General features: G+C 39.0%; 1 long non-coding RNA gene across 1 annotated transcript in view; it reads right to left on the bottom strand.

The window, feature by feature from the left end:
- LOC112979589 (uncharacterized) overlaps nt 1–13183 on the bottom strand; it is a 53527-nt gene extending 40344 nt beyond the window's left edge. The window contains exon 1 of the long non-coding RNA XR_003258214.2: nt 12844–13183. This is a non-coding gene — a long non-coding RNA (uncharacterized LOC112979589). The remainder of the gene's footprint in view (nt 1–12843) is intronic.
- Nucleotides 13184–19749: the final 6566 nt, after the last annotated feature.

The raw sequence follows: 19749 nt of genomic DNA, 5'->3' as shown, positions 1-19749 counted from the left end.
GAACCTAATGGACTTCCCATTTCTAGAGAAAGGTGTAAAAAGTCTAATAAGAGAATAAACTTTAACTGGCAGCTAAAGGATGAGCGCTATAAGGAAGGTCCTGGGACTACTGGGATACGTTACTGACAGAAGTCACTTTTCAAAATATGGATTCCAGTTGAATACCCAAGGAAATAGCTATCTGGGATCAAAGCTGACATCACTGTTAAGAGCAGTTTTAAACTGAGGAATGATAGATGATCTCGACACACTAGTCAGAAGACACAGAAAATAGGGCAAATGATGATACAGCAGTGGGTTAAAAAGAAATAATGTTGTGGCAGGAGAACACATAACTGCAAATCTGTATTCCAGATATTAGGAGGGGACTCTAGATAATGAACGAATGAATAACCAACTCAAAGAGGCTACTAATTCTAAGCAAAGAACCAAAAAATGCAAGGAGGATTATCAGGTTCCTTTAATCTCTATGACAACAGACAGATTGAATGGAACTTGACAAGCTTTTTCTACCATGGTACAGCAAAGCAAAACAGACAGATCACTATTTGGTGAAGATGGGCAAAGATAAATGACAGTTGAAATTGGCCCAAAAGCTGAATTAGTATTTTGCATCTGTTTTCAAACAGATTTTGATGACACTGATGCTGGAACAAAAGCAGCATGGATAGCACAAGCAGGAATACAGAATAGAAATTACCACAAATGAGGTGAAAATCAAAATTCAAAGTGCTTAGCAGTCTTAAGTGGGAAAGATCCAAACTTCTTCATGGCAATACAAGCACATATAAAAAGGAGACTGCAACCTCCTCCCTCTGGTTTCCTGACAAAAAGAGAATATTGCTGATAGATGAAGAATTCCATCCTCACATATACACCACTCCCACTGAATTCAGCCACACACAAAAGCAGAAAAGTTGGGAAGAGGCTCAAAAGGTTGAGCTTTGATCTGTGGTACAATATGGTTGCTCAGGTCTATGCCTTTCCATAAAGAGTGTTCTAATTTTGTTTGGGGTTTGGGGTTTTTTTGCCATTTCATAAACTCAAGGATTAGGACATGCCACACAACTCTAACTGTGCATTTCCATGACCACACAGAACTACAGAGGTGCAAACTCTGGGAATCTCAACAGTTCACCAACATTTTGAATCATGTTTGATTCAAAACATACTTCAATCTATGCATACTTCAGACCTAATTCAGCTCTACTGAGAAATTTCTTCACACCAAACTCCTGTACTATCACTTACTAGTAAGCTTGAGGCAGCTCTTTAAGGTAGCACATCTCTGACAATAAATGTTGGAGTCAGTATTCATAAAAAGCAAATGTCTTAAACCATCAACAAGAATATGCCCCAACCTAATAACAGTACAAACTGAGAAATCTGAGAATATCAAGAGGCTGCATCCCTTAAAGGACCCATTCGATCAGTTTTCTATACAAAGGGTTGACAGGCCTCAACCCTGTTGGCATCCAAAAGTTCACTCAAGGCATAACTGAGCAGAGGCATACACAGCAGAAGCAAGCACAGAAGTTGCATCAGTAATGAAAACAACTTCCAGGCAAAATGAGAAAAATCTCCTTCTGCTTCATATGATCATGGAGACAGGTCCATTCTTGGGAAATCTCTAAACCCAGGACCACCAGGCTTTGACCTTTCAGGTAGGTCCTGGAACTGGTACGATGTCACCTGAAGTAGTCAAATATAAGCTAGCTTGTATATTTCTATGCAAATTACAATTACATCTCTATATTGTAGTGTTGACACTGTCATATTCTGCAGTGTAGGCTGTGAACAGACTGTGCCAAATGATAGCATCCTCATTTGTGATGAAATGTACCTCTAAGCACCTCTTCAGCATATACAAACAGCTATTTATGTAAATTTTGAGCATTTCTAAGAAAAGGCAAATTGCATCACTTTCTCTTTTGCTGCAGAACTCTGGCCAGACCTGGCATTCCCTTGCAAGTCTGGGAATCTGTTAAGGACTCATGAAGAAAGTATGTTAATGAAGAACTCTGGATTATAACAGAGATCTCGATTTGCGGCATAAACCAGCCTGTAAATAAAATTTCAACTGTTTGTGTATACAGCCTGTGTAATGAGCTCCAGTTTTGTGCATTAGTGCACAAATACTTCTGTTACAATTCAATATTATAATAATACTCCTTTTAAAAAGTACTCCTATTACTATTAGAATTATACTTTCATGCCGTGCAACATAGCGAAGCAACTGAAGCCACAGGGCAACAAATACAGGAATACATGGTTTGCAACTTGTTACCAAATACCATCACTTTTCCTGATTTGGAAAATAATCCCACCAAACTCATGCATTGCTTCTTTCTCTGTTCGTAATATCTTGCTCATGTGAGTAAATCAGAAGCCTGATGCTCATGATTACTTGTAAAATTTCTTCATGTAAATACTTACTGCATTCTATAAAACTATAAACGCATTTATCAGTATACAGTGTAGTATCAGGTTATACGGTACTGTTTTAGCAGTCTTAAAGACATGCTTCATTTTCTTGCCACATCTTGACCAGTTTTACAACATGCAAGACAATGGAGAAGTAGTCCCTAAGAACCTGGCATTGCACTATTTCTTTTGGCAACATTGCCAATGAAATCACCACGGATTTTTGCAGGACTGCTGGTTATGATATAATAAAGCATAGCATAGAACATTTGCAGAAGCTAAAATATACTTGTACCTTCATTCTCTGGAACTGAGCTCTTTATTTTCATATTACAATGTGCTTTCTGCTAAACTCCACCTACTCTGTAGCACCTCATTTTTATCCTGAGCTGGAAGTCTGAATTCTCACAGAATCTGCTCAGTAAGTATCCCTAATATTTATGAAATTTTTCATTATTGTATACTAACATTTATTTTAAAAACTAGTCATCAGGAAACTTTAAATGTCAATTCATGGAACATATACTGAAGAAAGAATGTCACTTATTCAGGTTTTATGCACATGAAGGATATGTTACAAATGAGTTTGAATTATTTTTGCTTTTAGGTCTTGATACTGCCAAGAAGATGCAACCAGGCAAAACAGACTCATCGGTAATAAATATTCATTTCAAGCTATATTTTACCCTCAGAGAGAGAATTCCCATTTCTGCAGTCTGTTTTTACATTTTTTTTTTATATCTGTGTCACCAGTTAGAATAACATTAAGAGCAAATTTACCAATCTCACTTGAAGAGTGATTATTCCAGCCCTGAATTCAGAAACGAAGGGTGGCCGGCTGCCAAGAGGGAAGTCCTGCATGCTGACTTTGCCCCTCAGCCACACATTCCTGCAATCTACCCAGTTCAAGTCCAAGTATTGATACAGCTGTAATGCAAGTCAGATCAGGATCAGATCTCTCCTTTTTCTTTTCTTTTTTACTTCCAGGTTACTTTTCACTCAGGTCACAACACAAATTCAGCTCACATTGCTGCTACATGAAATATTTTAACAGCACAAGGGATGGGGCAGAAATGTATGCAAGAGGAAGGGGGGCAGGACAGACCACATGTATCAGCAGCAGCAGCCTGTACTTCACTCAGCTAAAAGTGATTATAGACACTTCTCACTCAAAGATACTCTAAGACACTTTCAACATCCACACTGGTAGATTCCTGTCTCAGTAATTACTGTACTAATAGCTATTTAATCTTTAGTTCATGTGATCAAAAAAAAGTGACAAGATTCTTATCGTACACAAAGTAATTTTGTACTACCAGAGACAAAAAAGCAATTTCAGCACTTCTCTCCAACCACACGAAGTTGTTCAATAACTGCAGACTCTAATGGGAGGTGCTGCAGTCACACACAGTCCATTCTCCACAGCTCTGCAAGTAACGGAGTCATCTCCAGGAGGTCTTTCTAACTTATGTTTCAGGTTGGTCAGCAGGTCATAGTAATACTGGTTCCAGAGGCTGGATCTATTGCACACTGGCATCAGGACTGAGAGACAAAAATGGCTTTTGGGGGAGCAGTGGGAGTGTGTGCACATACATATATATATACACATTATATATGCCTATTTAAATGCTTTTTCCTAACAGCTTTATTTCTCATTACCTCTGTGTTTGGATTACATGTATATCTAAGGGATTGCGTTCTCCTTATTGATAGGGTTTTGGTATGTAAAAGGGACTTTTTTTTGAGTATGAATAAGCATGTATGTGTGTGTGTGTGTCATACATCTGCACAGCATCTCTGCATAGAGCCCTTTAGATCATACATATACCTATTTTTTATCTCAATACATTATACAAACCTCCCATAATTTAGCAGCGTTTTTACCCAAAATTTGTAGACCTCCAGTACAGTGCAGTTGTGTTGTGAAAATATAGCTCTGAAATATTGATTTGTAAATCCATAAAAATAAGACTTAAGTAATTTACTTTCCACAGAGCATAATTCATTACCCAGAAAAATTTACTACTTCAGTGACTCCTACTTTTGACATGATTTTAACTAAACAGACAGCTTGTTTTAAACTTGAATTAGGGTTATTCTATCACTTGCCACAAACCTGGCATGAGGCAGCCTTTACATGAACACCTATGATATTTTGCCTACCTTCCAAGATGAAAGTTAAACCAACAACCCAAGCAAGCCCTAAAATTGAGCAATTACTTTTAGAGTAGCAATTACCGCAAGCAAAACCTACCCAGGGACACACTATTTAAATCCATGAACATGCAAGCTTAGAAATATAACATGCTACAGGTGGAAACAGGCTGCATGAAATGGTTCAAGAACTTATTATAAACTCTGCTTCTCTCACACAGGTCAAAAATACGTAAACACCTTCGTTCCTTCTCACTCCCTGAGAAAATCATTCTTTGGACTTCCTCAGGGGGAAATGGCAAAACTTAGTATAAAACCTCATTCCTCCATGCACACCAGTCTAAAACCCTTTGGCTTGGCAGCTCAATATCCTAAGTTCCTTGGGAGGAGACTTCATTGAATTCAATTACAGGTGGGAAACTGGAAAGATTTTGTAGGAAGGTTTGACAGGAAGCTATGTCACTCTCCATTGCCAAAACAGTAAAAAAGAAAATGGCTTCATATACCATTTCAGTTACCAATACAAAGTTCAGGCACCACAAAACCATGAGCAATACTCCTATCCCAGGTCTGGCTACAGTGTCTGTTGACTGTGGCAGGTATTTCTCCAGTTTCCCTTGGAGGGAGTACCTCAGGTTCAGCCAGTTTGGCAATATGTGACTTCTCCTATTGTCCTGTCTCCAACAGTGCTTCCCCTATTGTCTCACCAGAATGCAATGAACTAGCTACCGCTTGCAGCTGATCATTTTACTGAAGATTGATAACAAAAAAACACATTAATAACATCTGCCTCCTAGGTGTCATTTGTCCAAAGTAGTCTTCCTCCACTGAGTGACAATTTCCTTGACTTTTTTTTTAGTGCACAAGGAGAATTATTTCTTGTTATTCTTGCAAGTTACTGCCTATTTTGTGCCATTATCATCCTGTTTTTACTGTGCTGCTCAGAATAACCTGTTCTTTTTTCTTTTTCCTGCTTGAATCCTTCTTTCACCTGAGGTAAATGAAGAATTCTTAATTTAAACAAGCTGCTATCTTACTATGCTTATCTTTCATCCAAAATAGAATATTATTTATGTTCTTACTACTCATGTATTTAAGGAATCTCTGCTTCCCTTTAGCTCCCTTATCTCTCTGACAAGTTTCCCAGAAAATTATAACTTCCAGATGTTGGAGTTTATTGAAGTCTACTTCCCTAAAATCAACCATTTTTATTTTGCCATTAGTCCTCCTAGCTATCACTTCCTGATCGCTGTCATCAAAGTCACTTTCTACCTTAACATTCTCCATTCATTCCTAATAAAGGAAATAAAATCTAGAATACTTTCACCTCTACTTGTTTTTTACCTCATCTATGTTAAAAAAATTCACCAGTGCATTTCAAAGACCTGTTAAATGTCTGTGTTCTGCTATATTCTTTTCCCAACAGACATCTAGACAGTTAAAATATTCTATTATCACTAAATTCTATGTCCTGGATGATTCTGCAAGTTGCTAGCAAAAACTCCTATGCAGCTGGTCTCTCTGGTTTGGTAGCTTTTCATGAACTGCTATTATTATAGTGGTCTTTGATTTTTCCGCATCACTGACAAAAACCTCAGCAGGCTGGATCTCAGAATATGAGAATTTACCTCTTTGTTATACAGTCTCCTGACGGAGTTTTTTTGGGGGGGAATAACTATTATCTTTTCCATCATGTCATATCACCTGTTTTCTATTTCAAATAAACCATAGTTGTGATCATGTAATTAAGACTTTAAATTTCCTCCTGCTTATTCCTTCTTACCATTGTCATCTAAGAGGTTTAACACATTGATCCAATAGTCTAGATGTACTTGAATAATCCTATCCATCCCAGTTTCTTGCCTGGTTGAGCACTGTTATATATATGCTTGGGCTTATTCATCTTTCTTTTCTTCCATAAAAAAATCTTGTGTTACTACGTTAGTGAACTGGTGAGTTCAATGATAACTCTCTTCACCATACATGTTCACCATTTTTCCCATATAATGTGATGCTTGTTAACCCTCCTTAAATTCCATTTTTGCTACCACTATTTTTAAAGCTCTCCCATGAGGTTGGGGTCTTACTAAGCTAAAACAGCAGCAGAAACAACTGGATTTGTGCTTACAGATCATTTGCACCCATTTAGCCAACTTATTCAGCAGACCTTCGAACTTGACAGGATTGGATACACTCAGGAGACTCACTAAACAACTCAAGAATACACCCACCTTTAAAAAAATATTACTATTATTTTTTTAAAACGAGACCTTTTGACGTTCTTCTTTCTTGTCCTATGTTCTCGCTCATCATTTGTCTGATGATCTTTTCAAACCCTTCAAGCCAAACTGGACTCTTACAGCCATGAGGAAACAGGTCCAGTGGAGGTTTTAACCATGGAAGTTACTAACAAAAAATGTGACATTTTGGAGTGATTCTATATGAAATTATTAAATTTTGAGAGGATGATCCTGTGGACAGATTACTTTGGGTAAGTGTAATGTCAGCTGGTCATACCGCATCTGCATAGAATATCTCTGCAAGGATTATTCAACAGCTTTTCTAAGTCTGACAACTGAAAGCCACCAAGGTAGCACTAAATCCCCTAATTAAGGCTTTCTTAAAGAATAGCTTTAACCCATAATCTAACAGAAATGGAGAAAAAATTCAAAGCGTACATTATTGGAGTTGTATTTTTGCACAAAGCAAGGACAGGTGGGATGGCTGTAACAAAAGAGTAATAACATAACAAAGAGTATCTTTCCAAAATGCCTACCATTTAGAGTTTCAGTCTATCGCTTGTCACTAAGACAGGAGTATTTACGTAACTTCATTCTGCTAACACAGCACATAGCTTCATCATCTTACAAAATTCCAGTTAAGGTAAATAGTTACACATTATTGTACCTTCTGAGGTCACATCACAACAGACTGCATCTCTGAACTTCAGCTTACACGAAACAGTGAATTTTCCCTTCACAAGCTTACATGAACATTGCACCAGTATTTTCAAGAGCTGCCTGAGAGTTCCGGTGTTTAATTTTGGTATGTAAGATTCAAAAAGTCTTTGACTTGCTTCAGTCAAAGCTGACAGTTGTTCAGCACCTCTGCAATCTCTAATATTGCAGAATCTCTGTAGTTATTTGAACTCATCAGGCTCAAGAAATAGCCCTAACAGCCTGATACAAAACATGCAACCCATTTCAGATCAGAGAAAGCCATAAATCAGTCATGATTCATATGAGCTACTGATATTCCTCTGTAGGAGATAAAAGGCTGGTGGTGGTCTCCACCACCTCCAAGACCAACTTGGAGACTCCTTTTCCATTGTGCCAGTGAGTATCCTAATCAATCAGTAACTGTTCCTAGTTCTTTAAACAATTATTTAAACTATAAGGTTAAAATACAAGCTTTTTGATTATATCAACTTTTTAGTTTGAAATTCTGAGGAGATATGACCTTCTAAGTTGTGCAAGGTATACCGTCCATTTTTTTAAACAGGACTTCTGGTAATTCTTTTCTAAGGCTTTTCTATTTCTTTTAGCCTCTATGTACATTGCAAACTAAACATACAACCACAGCTCATGTAGACAAACATTAGTTTTCAAACAGCCAACTCAGGTACCCCAGCATTACATATCTTAGTTCAGCTTGGGCAGTTGTATCTTAATTTAGGTTTATAGATAGATTCATTTGAGTTTTAGAAATTAAACTGTGCTCTGTGCTATCACAGCCACACTTACCAGTTACTTAAGTAAAGGTATTTCACTTGTGTCTACATCACCTGCAATCATATAATCTTCCAGCAAAGAACTACGTACACTTACTGCAAGCTATGAATAGCAAACTTCTCCCCTCTTTCCAACTCAGAGCAAAACCTGGTATCAGCTTTTCCCCGCAGTCCACTGCAGCTCAGACTTCAGCAGTGCCACATCTGTCTGATCATGAAATCATCAGTTTTTCCAATCAGTCAAGAGTCTCACCACCAGGATTCTTGCCTCTAAAGCATGTCATACCTTCAGAAGCTCATCATGCACAACTGAGTAGTGAAAAAACTCCTTAAACTTATCCAGTGGGCACTGTTACACTTACTTCTCTCTGTATATAGCTCTGATATTCTTTATAAGCCATTATCTTGTAGCGTTTTTTTGTTTAAGACCATCCTCCAAGCCTATGCATGCAAGAATCTGTTTTGAAACCCATGAAGACCAATGCAGCTGTTTTTAACCATGTCAATGCCAAGTCACACTCAAATGGATTTCCTTCCCCTTACACAAAAGCAGCTGTTTTTAAATATTGTAAAACCCCACACATCTGGGAGTACTTGCAGTGCCAGTAATCCCTGTGTAATTTATGTTGTCATTGTTAGTGGAAATTCCTCCTCCTTGACTGTAGGCCCAAAGAATACAACTTGTTTTGGAAGCAGCTCTGGTTTATTTGGGCTTAATTTCAGATTTTTGGTCATCCACTTATCACAGATTAGTAAATGTTTCAATTCCAGAAATTTTTACCCTACACCATGACCTCATCTCCATATGCTATAAATACTGAAACATGTATGCAACACAGTATCTTCTTTATTATTTTACAGCTTGCTGTTCATGCAGTTTGCAATCCAAAATCCTGAAAAAAATACAAATAGGAAATAGTAATAGTGAACGACCATGTTTCTTGATATATTTCTTGAATACTCTTCCGTAATTGTTCCTTCTCTGATTCTGGTCAGATGATTATTGAATGGATCAGTGTTCTTCACAATACAACTGGTGCTACACTAGTCCACTACATCTATCTTGAGTTTTTCTTTTCTTCCTTGTCAGAGTCCAATACTCTCTGACCAGGTTCTTTCAGACAGTCCACGCATGGAGGGTGTAATGTTAAATATAATAATTTACTTCTTTCCAGATGTTTGATGTTACATGGGATTTTTGATTTAGCAGAGTGATACAGCAATATACTGAAATCACAGTACAAGGATAAGTTACACTTCAGAAAATATAGCAATTGCAATACACAGTTCAGTCACAATACCAATGTGATCCACGTTACTGGTCTCTATGATACACTCACTGTCACGATGCTGGGCATCCCCTGTTGCTGGGAAGGAATACGTGGGTTGAAGCCAGCTCAAGCCCGTTGCTCTCTTGGAAATTCTTCTGTTAGTTGCTAAGGTTTTATACTCCATGTTGGGCTAAGCCACGTATACACTTCCCCCCTTGTTGTTCTGGCTAACTCAGGGAGCATTCACACTCTTTTGATGAACTCGGGGAGAAATATTTACACCAGTTGACCCACTCAACCAGGATGTAGTCAGCTGATCCTCTCAACTGACACAGCTGTTTATCTAAAATTAAGGCCACCTTCTGGTCCCCTTTGCATTGAGATAAAGTCAGCTTTGGTCGGTCACACTCTGCGCTATTGCTGAGCTTCATGAGCATCTTACCCTTGCCCATATCCTCTGAGCCTTCTTCCATTGTAGGGGTTTATTAGTCAGTCACCTTCCTTTAAAAAAAATAACACCAGCATCCTGGAACAGGTGCTTTCCTTTCCCCGTTGCTTTTCTTTTTCCACTCCCACTTTTACCAAATCCACAGCTTCACCCTACGCAGCTGCAGGAACACTTCCTTTTGTTGAGTATTTGCTGTTTGAAAGAGATTTGGCAAAACCGACGGGCACTGTTTCTATTTCGAAAAATTGTGCTAATTTCATTCCATTAAGAAAGTTTCAAGACAAGACTCAACAACTCCCTCCTCTTCACTGAGCTCCTGTTCATTACATGTAGCTGCTATTGTGTTTCTATCCCTGGAACCAGGAAACTTTGTTCACTGAAAAAACAACTGTGAAAACATATTGCTTTCATGCAATTTGCCTCACCCAACCTACATCTTTATGGGGAACTTCCGCAGATGAAATTTTTAGAACGCTGTTCCTGCGCCCTATTACACAATTATTTATCATACTGGAATAAAATCCAACTATTATTTCATCCATTAGTTTGGTTTTCAAGGTTTCTTCTTCAACTTTCAGAGGCCAAATCTGTGGGCTCAGTTCTCTCAGTTTTGGGTAAGCGCATGTTTATCAGTCCTGGTCTAACTGATTAGAAGGGTTCACTGTGGATCAGGGAGCAGCAAGGGCCAGCTGCTCTCCAAGACAAGGCAAGCCAGGGGTGATCCCAGTGAAGGCAGTGCCCCCACTGACCAGGGCACACTCCCACAGCATCCGAACACAGCAAGAGGAGGAGGGTACTTAGCAGTAACAAGGTCCACTGACAGTCCCAGACCAAGCAAAGCAATGAATCAGGTCTAGGGTCCTTGCAGGGAGCCCAGTCGAGAGCAAAATGAGACAGGACCAGAGAAAGGACTGGAGACAACATGGGTCCAAAGTACATTCAGGAGACAAAGCCTGGAGATGTCTTGCAATAATGTACATTTGAGAGTCCATCCTGGAGACAAGCTACCTACGACACAGATCTGAGGTCCATCCCAGCAGCAGGATCACAAACAGGCACACCTACAGCATCGTTCAGACCAAGCCTAAAGCCCCAGACATGACCTTAAATGGGTCCATGGGCAGGGGATGGGGGCAAGGCCCCATGCAAAGCTGGTCAGGTTATGGCCTACTGGTATACTCAGGGCCATGGCATTTTGTAATTTCTATTTATTTCCTACATACTTAATATTTGTATTTCATATTCATCACATGTACTAACAATTTAGCTTGACCAAATAGTCACCATTCCAATGCACTTTATGCACCATTTAAAGATTCGCAGCCAAACCTATGTTATTGCTCTTCAACTGCCTGGACTGGAACTAAAATTTTAGGTTTGCTCTGTTCTTTATTTGTTGCTTCTTCTTTATATCCTTCTATTTCTCTCAATGGTCAATGACTTTCATAAAAGACATTTGTGACTGTCAGCTCTGACCGAAATTATAGGTGTAATGTTTTGTGGCCAGGTTTGGGGGGTTGTTTGGTAGGACCACCAAATAACTGAACGTTTTTTTTCTTAATTTTTTATTATTGCTAAAATATTGGCAATAGCTCTTGGGCTTGTTTTTATTGGGTCTGGTTCTGAAGGATACTGCACAGACTTTAACAGGCCATGGGTAGCCCAGTATCTTTCGAAGGATATGTTCTGCAGTACGCACAGAGTTTGGCCAGGCAAGTCAATTGCCAGGAAAACACTCCATTCTTCCAGCTCAAGTCTTTACACTCACTTATTCCAACCATTTAGAAAATAGGATATTGAACTGAGATAAATGAACTATGATGTTTTTCCTCAATCTTTTACCAGACTGACCTCCTTCTGAACCCTTCATGGGTTGCAAACAAAGAAAAGCACATATTACAGATGTCTGTTCCAACCCAAGAACAGTGCTTGCCCAACCCCACATCCTAACAAGCAGCTTCTACTTCCGCCCACAGATCCTTCATTTCCTTGGTGGTGCGATTGTTCGTTCCTTGAGTCTAAACTGAAGCTCCTTTCTGGTCAACGGCAGCACGTTTACCATTTACTACCATGATTTGTTCCAGTTTGGTCCTACAGGAACACAAATCACTAGTCTGCTCCTTGGAAAATGGATCCTATTTCAGACATCTGCACAGGCTCTTTTCACTAAGAAGGTGGCTCACATTTATATATCTGTAGGCTGGGTTTATTACAAGTCACAGATGATGGGCTCACATACCCTTGCTTAATTACAAATAAACATATAAAGTAAAATGGCATGAATTAATTTTACCACAAGTGCACGATTCTTACAGACCTTTGCTACAGACATTTAAGTGCTGCTCCATTTTTGCTTATGCCAAACTGGAGCTCCCTTTTTAATTCCAAAGACAGTTCTCCAGCTTCTCTCTCACTTCCCTTTCTCTGCCTCACTCTTAGTTAATTCAACACTCAGTAAATTTCTTTACATACCATTCATCATTTTGGATATGCCTTTGACTTATGCTCAAATTCCAGGTTTAGGTGTACTGTTTCATAAAGATGTCAGCCATTCCTCATATATCTCTTACGTTCACGTTTGCAAATGAAGTCCCAGCAAAGTTTCGCCTGGCCCACTTAAATAATTTACTAATAAATCAGTAAGAAAATAATCACACAACTTATGTTACATATTCATTGCTAATCTGCTCATAAGGCCTAGATTAACATTTTAACATCCATTTCCACAACCGATGTGCCCCAAACCCCACCGCTAGTGGTGCCCCCCAGCATTAACTTAAGGCGGCGCCGGGGCAGCCGCCGAGCGCTGCGCTTACCCCGGGGCGGCGTCGGGCCGCGGCTGAAATCTGCGCGGCTGCCAGCGGAGGGCGCCCGCCCCGCTCCTCCGCGCCGGCCGCCCGGCGCGGCGGCATCAGCCGCACCAGCCCCCGCGCAGCCCCGCGCGGCCGGAGGGGCCGAGGGGCGGCGGTCGCGGGGCGCGCAGGGGCGCGCTCGCCTCCGCTCGCCGCGGAACGGCCGCGCCCGGCGGAGCCGCCGTCCGCCCCTGCCAGGCGCACGGTGCGGAGCGGGATTTGCTGACGCGGTGCTCGGCGCTCTGCAAATACAGCGAGCCGCCCCGAGGGGCAGGCACTGGCCCGCCCTGCTCGGTACCGGGCAGAGACTCCCAGCACTCACAGAATGGGCATTCCTCCTTACTTCCTTTCTTTTCGTGCCTTTTTTTATTTTTTTTTTAACAAAAATACCCTTGTATTTTATGTGGTAATTTAACTGCATATGATTTAAATCAATATAAAATTCAAATACTTTTGTGCCACCTGTTGGATTTTGCCACTAATTACATGTAACTGGAAACATACTCCTGTATTCAGTATATTCTAGTATTTACTGTAAAGGTACCATAAACTAGGCTCCCTTAAGAAAGTGCTACTTCATTTGCTATTTACAAATATTTTTCTCTCTAGGCAGACAGATAGATGTATTATTCTGCATAAAAGACTAAGCTGTGAATTATAGCCAGCCTTCAATGAAAGCCCAGTCTGATATGGGACTTCATAAGAATTCTTATGATAATGTAATAATTACTTGGAAAAGGTTGGTAAAGGAGAAACTCCAAACTGATGGCCTGGGAGGTGGAAATAACAGGCCCTCAGTACACAAAACAATTCACAAACCTGATGGTATCCACGGGGCAGTAAAAGGAGTAATACACCAGGCCTGTGCTTTCCTCACACCTGTGAATATGCTAACTAGTACCAGTACTGCTGCTAGGACTCCTGATCATGGACGATCGTACAGCACAAAGCATGCAAAATGTTACACACTTGAGACTCTCAAGAAATAATTTTGTCTGACTCTTCTCCAGTAGCTATCAACAATGTCAGGGCACATTTTATTGCATAAGAATATCTTGATTTTCTTTTCTTTTCTTACCAGCTTATCCCTTTTTCCTTCTCTACGTATAATTACACCTCAGATAATTTATTGTTTTCTGAGATCAGGACGTATATAAGCATGTACAGAAATGCAGGTGCATGTGGAGAGGGTGTAGTCCACTCTTTCTCCTTCCCAGCTGTTGCTAACCTAAATATGGGAGATCTCCATGATGCCACTCTCATCCAGTAAAGGGCAAAAGGCCCTGCTGCTAGCTCTCCTTCTCATGAAATGGGGGCTGCTATTGCTCCAAGGAACCGGAAAGGATCCCACAAGAGTTATTCTGTAGCTCATCAGTATCGGCCCACAACAGAAACAGTAGATTGCAGTGTAGCTAATTGCCATAATTTGCCTCTATTTGCATCTTCTTCCATTATCTTCCCATTTTTAAATATACAATTCACAGCACTAGTAATGCTTAGTATGGGGAGTCAGGATTGTTTTCAGCTTTTTTTACAAGTACAGCCATCTTTGTGGTACATATTTTTCTGCAGTTTATTCTACTTTAATGTTAAAATGCAAAAGTGTAAACTGATATGAAAGTATTGTTTAATGAAAACATACAAGTGTTTTCTAAACTGTTTATGTTTTTAACCCAAAAATTGGCAAAAGACTTGAATACAAAATAATATTTTTTAGAAAAGAATAAACCATAGTAGGCAAATGATATGCACTTCGTACAAGTTGCATGCTGACATCTCTCCCTCTAATTCTCAGAAGACTTTAGTGAGAAATTAGCTGAGTGTTTTCTTAGTGAGCAAAATCTTTAAATTTACCCCATTGACCCCCATTTTATCTGCTTTGGATTTTATGACAAGTCTGACCCAAACTTTCCCCTGGTTTTATGAGGACAATTTTCTACTGTTTGAACACTCACAAATGGCCACAAAATGTGCAAAATGACAGTAAAATACACCAAGTAAAATTAAAGTGTTTACACATGAGCATTTTGCTCTTGGCAAGTGCGTAAGTGACTTCACAAGATGCAAGTCAGTGCGCATTACACATTACACATTGTCTTTTTAGACCAGTTCATAGGCAACATGAGCACGTCCTGGGGCCCCAACACAATGGCTGTTTTTCTGCTCAGTTTCTAAAGACTCATAAATAGCTTCTCAGGGCTGAGTTCCTAATGTGGTAAAAAATATGATGGCTTTGGCGTAAACTGAAGCCCAGTTATTTCAAAAATGCACAACCAAGTTCTCTGCTTTCATTCCCATCAACTTTCCTCTCATGTGGATTATATTATTTGGTTTGAATTTATTGCTACATATTAAAATAAGCCAAGAAGCAGGGAAAACACAATCTTAAACCAAGCGAGATCTTTCCTGTAGGAAGAAAAAATAAAAAAAGAAACTGTTCCCATTTAACTCGATCTTTTTAAAAAATTAATAAATTGATGAAATCTCTTGTGCAGTGTAATTTAAGATGTAAGGAGTCTTTCTTATCAGCTAAGATGAGTCAGTCTAAGCCAAAATCCAAAGAAGAGAACCTCAACCAACGAGGAAACAGGGACTTTTCTAATAATCTTTCTTAACAAATCTGGCTATATAAATAAACTTCTCTCATGTGGATAAGGTTAGGAGAACTGAGAAAGTGTCAATACCAACCTTTTTATGAAGAAAGTAAAAGGAACTGTAAAAGAGCTGAAATGAGCACTCCACAATAATGTAAGAGACCTACAGAAGTCCATGACAATGTGCGATGTCTTAGCTGCATCAAACCACAAGAAGTGCAAATTTACTGTGGAGGAAGTTGGATACCTGCCTAGTAAGAGAAGTTTTAACTCACTTGGTGAGCTCTTCTTTGAAATTTGAACTATAGAATGAGGTGGCCCTTTCCAGTGATAGAGATGCCTAGAGACGCATGCCCAGAGGAGGAAATCTTGCACAAAAAGGAGAAGAAGGGAAAAAAGAAGAACCCCCTTCTCCTTCAGTCAGCAGAACTTGTGTCTCTTAATCTAGGAGGCCACCTTAGCCCCTCTCTAGTTAGAAAATGTTGCCTTCACCATTTGTTCCTGATATAAAGCCTAAACTATCTAGCACGTCTTTCATCAAAAGGTGTCCTCTTCAATTCTTCCATAATTTTCATTGCTTTTCTATAATTTCTCTGCTCATAATATAATTTTAATCCTAATGCCTTTATTTTACCTGCCTGCCAGAAGGGAGTCAAGTTCCTTTTTCCATTCCTCTGCATTTCAAAAGCCATGTGTCCTTCTGCTCTCATTTTCCATACGTTCCTTGAAATTACTCAAGGAGCAACAATTTGTGTCATCTGATACATGTAAAACCTTATTTAATCTATTTTCTTCTTTATTTCTAGAGCAGACCTAGAAAAATAGGATAATTATGGGGGCAGAGAGGTTGAAAACAAAAAAAACCCCATACTGATCTCTTGGAATAATGAGAGTCACAACTACAGTTTAGGCTCCATTTCTCATGTTTCAGTTTTCCTGAAAGAGATGCTGCATGGACTCCAAATAGGTTAAAAAATATTTTCCCATCGATATGGAAACATAGTAGTGGGGGATGGATTGGGAAAAGGTGCACAGAACATATGGAAATATACTATGAACTGGTTTTCCTAGTTCATAATGTCTATATTTTCAGTAATGATCTCTGTGTTTCCTCTGTGGGAGGAAGCCTCACTTCATAAAGTACATTCATCTTCCTAGACAAAAGATCGACTTCCCAGAAACTTTTATCATGGAGTGGGTTCTTGCACAGTGACAGCTAATCCTAAATAAATCATTTTTTGAATAAGAAGTTGTAAGTCCATCACCCTGGACAAATGTTATTCATTTATGGGGGGAAAAAGAGGTGACCTAAGAATAATTGTGTTACAAGTGTGCAAATCAGAAACTGATCTGTCACTGCCATTTTATAGTGCCATTGGATCCTGCTAAAGCTGTTGCTAGCTTTAAACATCCTCCCCTTTGACTTTCAGGTAATGTGTATGTGGTTAAAAACCAATTAGAGAACAGTGGTATGATTTGGTGGTGCAAGGCAAGTGGCAGCAACAGTGTCATTAAAAACCTACTCTCTTTACAGACTGAAATGAGGTCTTTGTGTCCTTAGTCATGCTTGGATTCAGTGTAGTTATCAGATTGATATTAACAAGAATTAATGTGTAAAATTAACCTCCTCACTGTGCATTTTCTAAGACTGTCTCTTCAAAGTAAGGTTTTATTTCAGCTGTTTAAAATTTTCAATGACCAACTGTGCATTCAAGCGAAAGGAACTGCTGTTCTCCATGGCCAGACAGTATGATCCCATCGTGCAACTCAGCCCTAACTAGCTCTAACCTGAAGGTCATATTCTTCCCTTCAGTTCATGCTAGCAGAATTTAGCTACTAGCATTGGCAGGAAACAGTCAATTTACTTGACAAATCATAAAACAGTATTTTGTGATATAAAGAAACTTTGGACTCTGCCAATGTGCCAATCAAGAAACTGTATATGATGAATCATCAAACAAATATTTGAGGGCATGGAAAAAGAATCTAGACTCTGCCACATGCCAATCAATCAGAGGTTGCCTGAAGAACCACAAAATACATTCAGAGACAAGTAAAAATTTTCTGAGCTCTGCCAAGATGCTGGGCCAATCAATCACAGTGTGGCTGATGAATCATGAAACGCATTCTGCAGCATGTCAGCACACATATGCGACTGGCACAGTTCTCATCATCCTGAGTTTGTCTTGCCATTAAATTGACTAAAGGTGAGTTAAAGAACTGCTGTTTCTCCCACATACTGACCTCCACAACCAGCCACTCTTCAATCCTCCTACCCGTGTCCTTAGTTAAAAGTGAAGACTCCAGATAAAGGTTCAGCAAGATCGCAAACACAGCTCTGATGTCAGATAGGTTGTTAACATGCCCCTGAAGCTGGGGGCAGTTGAACACATATTTTGACAAGACAGCAGACACCTACATGAGTGGTGTTCTCTTCAAAGTTTTCCATATTATTTGCAAGGATATTTACAAGAAGTAAATGCAGAATTTAGATCACTGTCCCATTGCTGATTTTTTTACTGAAGCTACTCCTATGTCTATTGTGATTCATTTCACCAGGGGAAAGGGGGGGCACAATGGCACTGTTATCATTATTACTATTATTCTTCTCCTACCTCAGACAAAATTGTTCAGGACAAAATATTTCTTCTACGGAACAACCAAAATTTTTGCAGCTTGTATCAAAATCATCTGGATGAAATTAAAATGTTAGCCGCAAGTCTCTTCTCCTTGGTCTTATAACCAGCTGCTGTCACAAATATTCCCATTCAACTTTTTGAAAGGCTGCAAAGCATTCTCTCTGATTTGACTGAGTACATATCTTGTTTGACATTCTGTAGTCAATACGAAATCTTTTAGTTTTTAAAAAATGTATATTAGAAAAAAGCAGCTTTTTACCAAATCCTATTGTAAACTCTTGTAGAGTTTAGCTACTCCTTATTGTGTCCCTCTGCCTAATGCTATTTAGGGTCCACTCTGGTAGGCTAAGGCAGACCTTACTTGTCACCCCAACAGGAATGATATTTCCATAAATGGGGACAGCAGTCACTTCCTTTTAAACCTTGTTTGGAGCATTCTCATATCACATTTTTCAACCTTCTCAGGAAATACCGTAGTCACAAAGCTGTGTGATGCATTGGCATAAGGTTTCCTCAGCTACTCCAGTGGTAGTTGTTCCACACCTATGAGAAATATTTAGTTGACTGACATTGTAAACTGGGTCCTGCTTCCCAGGCAGTATGCTGTCCAACTCATTATGGAGTCATTAACCCAGTCACCATATCATTAAACAAGTTTTTCAAACTTTTGTAATGACCATTCAGCATTCATGGAGCATGGGAGACAGAATCTTATTTTATGGATTTGTTCATAAAAACTTCAGAAGCATCCTAACCCGTGTGAGGTTTAACTAAATCATGTTATTCTGCCAAGTAGAACATGATAATTAATTTGACATGAAAGTTTGGTGCTTTGTGCCATGAGTAAGGAAATCCATTACTAAATTCATAGGAGTAAGTAAAAAAAAAATGTTGTTTTGAAGAAAAAACAGAATGATTACTTTATAAGAAGGAGAAACTTGATTTCTTGACATTTTGTATAATTGCTGTTACTCCCAGTAGTAATTTCTTTTCCTTTGCTGATGGTCAGTAGCATCCCTATTATTCAGAAACTGGTATTTGTGGTGGCAACAGGACAATGAGCAGTTTAAGTCGTAAAATTTACCATTTGCAAAGGATCACACCTTAAATGTAAGTTTATAGCTACCCTCAACTTCTATTGATGTCAAGATGATGGTATTCACATTGCAAGACTGCATCTATAAGTAATATATCACTATTGAAATAAATGCCTGGGAAGGGTCATAAGCCCTGAAAAAAACTGTATGTACATATACATATATGCATGTATGTTCTAAACAGATATATGTGTATATATGACAGAGACCATTTTTTAAGAAATCAAAGCATTGATGGTGTTTTTCATTATTTTTCTTAATAATTAACTCATCACTATTGAGGCCTCCCAAAAACTTGTACATATTGTCCTGTCTCAAGTTAAAAAAATATGCTGATGGGAATAATAGTGGAGAATAAATAATGATGGAGAATTTGCATAGAAAACATGACTCTTGAGTCTTCAGTTTCAATAACACTTCACTTCTTGGTAAGATGCATTAAAGAATATACTCCTTCTGTCCAATGTTCAGAATATTGTCTAAATAATCATTGTAAATCACTGCAGCTGTACTGATTGACATTATCAAAGAATACAACCT

This window comes from Dromaius novaehollandiae, chromosome 2, assembly GCF_036370855.1.
Source record: "Dromaius novaehollandiae isolate bDroNov1 chromosome 2, bDroNov1.hap1, whole genome shotgun sequence".
Taxonomy (NCBI): domain Eukaryota; kingdom Metazoa; phylum Chordata; class Aves; order Casuariiformes; family Dromaiidae; genus Dromaius; species Dromaius novaehollandiae.
This window is presented reverse-complemented; position numbering and strand designations above follow the sequence as displayed.